The following is a 7571-nucleotide window of genomic DNA, read 5'->3' as shown; positions in this document are numbered from 1 at the left end:
CCAAGGCCCAAAATGTTAGCCCAAAAATTCACTAATGAGACATTCTTTACTGCCCATTTAATACCCCTAATTAAAAAGGGCCGTTATCATTTAAGGCCCATCAAGTAGTGCGACCCATTAAGTTTAAACAAATGGTCCACATGCACACTACTAGGCCATGGAAGCAAGGTTTTTGGGTGAAGCTAAATAAAGTCCAATGACTCGCTTCTTTTCTTTGGTCTCTTAACTTTCCATTGGTTTAAAATGGATTTATTTTATATTGTTCAAATTAAATATTTTAAATATAAAAATATATCAAGTGTCATGTCATTATAAATTTTACATGGCACTCAATATATAGTCAGATTCAAAAAATAAAAATTAATTCTCTCCTCCGAAAAATAGGACGGAGAGTATCGTTATTACTATTATTTTATTTTTCACAATTAGAGCTCCACATAAACAGTCTATTAATCTCATCCAACTCGTTACATGTTCAACTAGGTAATGCAAAAGCTCCCCAAGTAAGAAAAGGAGCTAAGCTTTCCACCTAATAAGTTTCATTTTAACTATTTCAACTATATGGAGTCAAATTGTGATCCACTTTTCCCAACCTCGAGTATGAGAAACCCTACATACTTATCAAGTTCCAAGCTTCTCTCATTGCCAACATCTCACAAAGAGCTTTCGAGTTTCAGGGGCCACATTGCTGGTGCCAAAAATCTTTGATTTCAAATTACTTACCTTTTCCCTTGAGACCATACAAAAATTGTCTAAGCATTTCCCATCACTTACCATTGCCATATGATATTATATGTGCTATTACAGAAAATTCCATTTCATGACATGCCATATATTTGATATAGGATTCCATATTTGTCAATTTGATTTGTAATGTCTTATGTTATTCTTAGAGTGCAAATTATGTCCGAACTTGGTGTAAAACCATCATTTTACACCATCTAATAGCATCATGCTACATTTGTATTTCACAAAAAACAATCAAATATACTTAACACAGACAATCACTCCTTAAAACCCACAAAAGCCGCCGGAGCCACTGTTTTTGTTGTAGAATTCAGCAAAACCCAAAAGCCATCAAGCCCAAATTCAGAAGATGGTCTTGCCCAAGTGAAAAACTTTAGAAGCTCCAGCGGCTCAAAACCAAAACAGGTAAAAGTGTAAAATAAAAATGATTGAAACGTTGAAGTAATGATTCGGACAATTTCTATAAAAAGACTCATAGTATATCCTGACTGTATGGTAAATCTATGGAGCCAATTGGCAAAGTGATCTCCCAACAACCCTTTGCCCTTGCTTGGCAGGGGTTGCCTTTGGAACCCCTGCCAAGCATGTTTAGCCTTGAAGCTGCCTCGTAAGATGGGGGGTTCTTGGAAGACTTCAACGAGAACACTGTTGGAAGGCAGAGTCATGACTTGAGAAAAAAACTGAACGGGTTGGGAGACAGTTGTGATTGCATTTCTAGAGGAAGAAGATAATTTTTTGGGGGTAACCTTTCTGCACCATGTTCTATTCCATGAAAAGGTAGGGGAGTGTAAGAGAAGTTTTGTAAATAAACTGTAGGCCTCGAAGATGGTACACATAGCTGTTGATAAGCTCCAACATTAGTGATCCTTTTTGGTGGTATTTGGACAATATGTCTAGTTTGGTTCAACAAAATGAGCAACAATCAACGTCTAACTCCTGCGAATGTCTCGCGAAATAGTCCCAACAGATTTTTCAAAACAGAAGCCATGTGTCCATCTCGTGCGAGTGAAATGCTCTTCTCAACAGCGGCAACTTCAGCACAAGAACTTCTACCTGATTACGAAGAACCCCACAATACAAAATATTGAATTGACATACAAACAAATTTGACACAAAATTAAGCCAACCCAAAATATAAACTGAACACGAATGAATTAACTCCCCCAGAATTCGTCAAATTTTAATGAACAATCTTTACCACTCATCAATGAAAAGAGTAAATTCTCACATCATTATATATAAAAAAATGTTATATATGTAGAACTAATTTGATGAAACATCTCTAATTGAAATGGGTGGAACAAGCAACAAAAGTTGGATTAACATAGCAAACTAACAACATTTACCAACCAAACATCGGAACTGAACCTGCAACAAACTAGGCAACAACTCTGCAGCAACATAGAAAACTACACAAAACAGTGAGCACACCACGCCAGATACAACTTCTTAATCTTTCAAGACAGTTGAAAAAACTCCTCAATTAGAACAAAGAACCCTGTTCTGACAGTTTCCAAGTTTTTTTATTCTTTGGATGAATAAGAAAAAGATACACACATAGTTTAACCTTTCATAATTTATAGGCAAATGTCAATAAAATGAATTTTTACCTAAAATCAAAGCCATTACATGTGAATATATCAGCAAAATACATCTATCTATATCTATATATTACTAAAAACTGAAGCGTAGCATTTAATGTTGATACGCTTGCATTGACCCACGTCAGCAGCTATGTCATTCCCATTCTATTTTTTGAATTTTTAATTTAATTTTAAAATAATTTTTCCAATTTTAAAATGCTAATAAAACTAAAATTAGTTTCAGCCCTATCTCACTTTAAAGGCCACTTCTTATACATTTAAATCTATATATTCCTAAAAATTGAAGTGTAACATTTAAAGTTGCTACACTTGCATTGATCCACGTCAGCAACCATGTCATTCCCATCCTATTTTCTGAATTTTTAATTCAATTTTAAAATAATTTTTCTATTTTTAAAATGCTAATAAAACTAAAATTAGTTTAAGCACTGTCTCACTTTAAAAGCCACTTCTTATACATTTAAATCCACTATAAAGCCCAAGCCCACACCAAAGCCTTTTCAACTAACTCCCTTTGTCAAACCTGATTGTTTTTCAAGGTTATAACTTATGCTATTCCCTTCTGTTAACACGGATTCAACGTTTCAGGTTTAGTTCCTTCCCCTTCCCCACCTTTTGATTCTCACGGTTTCAGGCTTTCAGCTTCAGTTCTATTGTTTCACTCACGGTTTCATCTTCCTGCCCTACTGTTTCAGCTACGGTTTCAGCTTCTGTTTTGGCTTCTAACGGCAGCCTCTCTGTCTTCCTTCCTCTCCTCACATCTATATAAATATTGATGTAAGCTGGGTGGTTCAATTGAGATATCCCTACATCTTTGTGCTCTATTCTTTTGCTTGATGGTTTTTTTCCCCTTTCTACATTTGTTTCTGCCTATTTCTTGCTGTGGTGTGGATAGTTGTTACGTTACATTTACTTTCTAAATCATTTTTGTTAGGGTGTTAAATTTGTTACTGCTATGTTATTTAATTGGAGCACTGCTTCTTTTGGGTATGTTCATTCGGAGCTCTTTTAGGGATTTTCTAGGTTGGGAAAACCCAGAAGTAGTGTGATAATCATGTAGCTATATTGAATCTATATATTAAATCTGTCACCTTTTAGTTAATGAGACAAAAGCTCATCAAATGGCTGTCCTATATATGTGTCAAATGGGAGAGTTTTTGTGCAGTGCCTCTGCTGATATGAGTATTGATATATGGAAAAGAGATTGGGAGCTTGTAGTGTTGACACTATGGGTCCAATGAAAGAATTGGGGAGAGAGTTCAAGGAATCTTGAAGTTTTTGTACAACTAAGTTCGTCTCTCGAATTAATAAATCTATATTGGATGATTTGGTGAGAGTTTTCATTGTAATGACCAATCCTTCAGGACCTCTGAAGAATTGGTGCTCAATACCATGCATACATCACTGAGATGTTTCTTTAGATAGTCTGGTGCCTGTGGCCAAGCAAAAATATTGGAACTAATTTTACTAGAAATTTAAGTAAACAAAGTATGATACATAAAACCAAAGTAAAGGGTTTTACCTGAATTTCTGAGTTTATGCAACTGTTGAGAGCCTCAATGCAATAAGCACACTTACGCATTGATGTGCCAATCTTGAGGTATTGTTTCCATGGATGTCAAAAGTTGAATCTGCCATGTGCAGGTTCCCATCTTGCAAGATTGGCCTGTACAATTGAATTAGACAATTTATCAAACTGAGTACTCAATAGTTATCTTATTGCTAGCAAATTGACCAAATGAAAGAATTGGGAAACCATGTTGAGTTCAAGCGTAAAAGCAGGGTTGTCAATGTAATAGTGTATGAAAATTGGGAAATGTCTTGATTTCATTGGATGAAAGGTAAAGTTCAAAACTAACCTATCTGGCTAGCTGTTTTTTTTTTTTTTTGGGGGCTTACCAAGTAATATTTCTACAATCATTTGATGATTTTATGGCTATTTAATAAAATGATCTATTATATTCTTTTTGTTTTGTTTAGTTGAGGATTACATGGTTTGATAGATTGGAGTCTCATATATTCCCCAAATTTCAGGTGCTTTTTTAGATAGTATGTTACTCTACTATTTTCTCTGTTTGGTTAATGGGAAATTGTGAAAAAAGAAAAGGAGAAGATTGGGCTTTTGGGGATTTTAAGGTTATAAATCTATCTTGGATGATTTTGTGAGAGTTTTCAGTGTAATGACCAATTCTTTTAGGACCTTTGAAGAATTGGTGCTCAATACCATGCTTACATCACTGAGATGTTTCTTTAGATAGTATGGTGCCTGTGGCCAAGCAAAAATATTGGAATTAATGTTACAAGAAATTTAAGTAAACAAAGTATGATACATAAAACCAAAGTAAAGTGTTTTACCTAAATTTTTTAGTTTACGCAACTGTTGAGAGCCTCAATGCAATAGGCACACTTACACATTGATGTGCCAATCTTGAGGTATTGCAAGATTGGCCTGTACAATTGAATTAGAAAATTTAACAAACTGAGTACTCAATAGTTATCTTATTGCTAGCAAGTTGACCCACTGGGATAGTTAGCAGCCTACCATGACTTCTTCAGTTGCCTTAGAATTAAGCACACATTTGTAGCCTTGCATTCTCTTACTAGGATCTTCCTCATTGCCAAGCTTAGTTTTATCATCTTTGAAGTATTCGCCAACACATCCTGAATTTCAAGTTGAAGTGTTTATGTATAATATGGTTATGCTTGAATAAGGAGAATTAATTATATATTGAGTGTTCAATCAATGATCTTTGTTCATGCATACCGTCCAGGGAGTCAGCAAGTTTTTCCAGGTTACTAACAATCAAATTGTGAAGCCCACTGCCAGCCCAAATGGGACAGAAGACCATGGTTATAAAAATGCATAAAGAGGTCCCAATGGCAATTGTTGACAATCTATGGTATACCATCTCAAACAATTTGTCCACTCGATAGGCAGAAACTGTAACTAAGCTGCCATAAATATTTGAAGTCAAAACTTTTGCATCACCTTTGTGATTGTGGGATTAGAGTTTTCATGTGTTTGTCTCCACTTCTATCAGGTGTTTTGTGTTAGTGTAGATTGGTACCCACGGTAATTGGATTAAAGTTTTTACTTTGCTGTCTATCAGCCCTATGTAGCCATATGTCTCCATCAATGTCCCTCAAATGGTGCCTTGAGCAGTAAACTGTCTGTCTTAGTCATTTTTAGCATTGAAATGTATCCCAAATTATTTATTGAGTTGTTTGGAAAATTCTTTGGATCTTTTGTGGTATTTCTTCCTAATGGGCATGTCCTAAACTATTGTAGGTGCGATATTTTCCTCAAATTGAGAAGTTTTAATTAACTGCAGCCTTTTTAAAAAAAATCTATGCCTCTTATGTAATGTCACTACTATTTAAGCACGATGAGCAGAGGAAAAAGAAATCAACATTGAGATCAGTCTCTAGGACATTTTTTAGCAACCATGCCGATGCCTTAGAACATGGTTAATTAATTATTTCTTGAATGTAGCCTTATATACCTCATTAAGTTCAATAATTTAGTTGATTCTTATAAAAAGTTCAGTAATTTAGTCTTCTTGTGAGGTCCACTTTGTGAAATAATTGCAACCAAAGGCCAAGCTTCAAAACATGGTTATATACATAATACATTTCGAATTACAAAAAAAAAAAAGAAAAAAAAAAGGGTATTGCTTTGAGTTTTTTGTCTATTGATCTCATTCAAAAGGAAGGTGTTAACTACAATTTTAGCAGCTGGAAAATCAATTGTGGAGCAATAAGTTATTTAATGAATTTTTTACCCAAATTCACATACTTGATTAAAATTTCAGACTATTTAATTACACCGTATACAAAGGAGGATCAAAATAGGCAATGGAAGGTTTTAACACAAAGTGAAAGAGTAAAAACAAAGGTAGATTAAAAGCAAAAACAGAGGGAGATTAAAAAAAATGATGTTGGTCTAAGAAACTATTTTAGTTTAAGTTTTTGGGTTGGGTCTTATCTTGTGATATTTTAATTTTTAACAAAAATGCATAAAGACAGGAATCGCCAAATAGTCTTAGAAAAATGGTTTTCATGATACTTGTGTGAACTTACTTACCAAGTAGGAAGTCACTATAGATAGATGACATAAAATGTTTATTTTATTTTATTTTTTATATATATATTTTTTTATAGTTTTTTGAGTGTGTATTTGTATGTGAATGTTTGTGTTCATTTATCAAAAAAAAAAAAAAAAAAGGTCTTGGTGTTCAATGATGTGGAAACCTGTCACCGTTTTGATTACTATTTTACCCACCAGTTGCTCACAAGTTACCTATTAATTTACATGTTTTTAAGCTAGATTGTTTCTTCAAGTATTTCTAACTTTTAATTATAAATAAAATGAAAAGGCTATGCTAAAATATTTTTTATATTTTTATCTGGTTGCATAGGTTGTTCATATTTTCTATCAATTGATTACAGAATATCTATTAAATTGTAAGTTCAACAGCTATAAAATGAAAAGGCTATGGTAAAATATTTTTATATTTTGTTTTGGTTGTGTAGGTTGTTCATATTTTCTACCAGCTGATTACGAGTTATCTATTAAATTGCAAGTTCAACAGCTGGATTGTTTTGTAAAGTATGTCCAACTCTCAATTAATGAAAAGGCTATTATAAAATTGAGATTATATTATCTTTTGGTGTGCTAAAATAATTTTTATATTATCTTTTGGTTTCTACCAAATTATAACAGATTATCTATTAAATTGCAAGTTCACAAAAGCTAGAATATATTTAAGGTCTCTCTAAAATGAAATGCTTTGCTAAAATAGTCCTCATATTATTGGTAGGGTGTTCATATTATCCACCAGTTATTTGAAATGATCTTTTAGTATAATGATGGTTAGTAAATGATGGTTTGTAGGTACTATGGAGTTACATCAGCAGCTAGGGTGTCTATCTTTTAAAATGAAATTTTACTGAATTACATTCCCACAATACAAAAGAATATAGAACCCAGACAAGTTGAAAAAATGGGAGAATTTTATAAATAAAAAATTTTCTAAATTCTTTAGAACCACATGATATTCAAATTTTGAGATAACCGTCAGATGAGATTATAAAATCATTCAATAAAAATTCCAAATTCTTTAGAACCACATGATCTTCAGATTTTGAAAAAACCGTTAGATGAGATTGTAATATGTTTAGAGATTAGATATTTTCTATTGAAAAACATGACTGGTGCAA

General features: G+C 33.2%; 1 long non-coding RNA gene across 1 annotated transcript; it reads left to right on the top strand.

The window, feature by feature from the left end:
• The first annotated feature begins 2926 nt into the window (after window positions 1–2926).
• Window positions 2927–5457, top strand: LOC142641398 (uncharacterized). The gene is made up of 2 exons (XR_012845395.1): window positions 2927–3128; window positions 5123–5457. It is a non-coding gene; the product is annotated as an uncharacterized LOC142641398 (long non-coding RNA).
• The last annotated feature ends 2114 nt before the right edge of the window (window positions 5458–7571 follow it).

The sequence above is a fragment of the Castanea sativa genome, chromosome 6, assembly GCF_040712315.1.
Source record: "Castanea sativa cultivar Marrone di Chiusa Pesio chromosome 6, ASM4071231v1".
NCBI lineage: Eukaryota > Viridiplantae > Streptophyta > Magnoliopsida > Fagales > Fagaceae > Castanea > Castanea sativa.
This window is presented reverse-complemented; position numbering and strand designations above follow the sequence as displayed.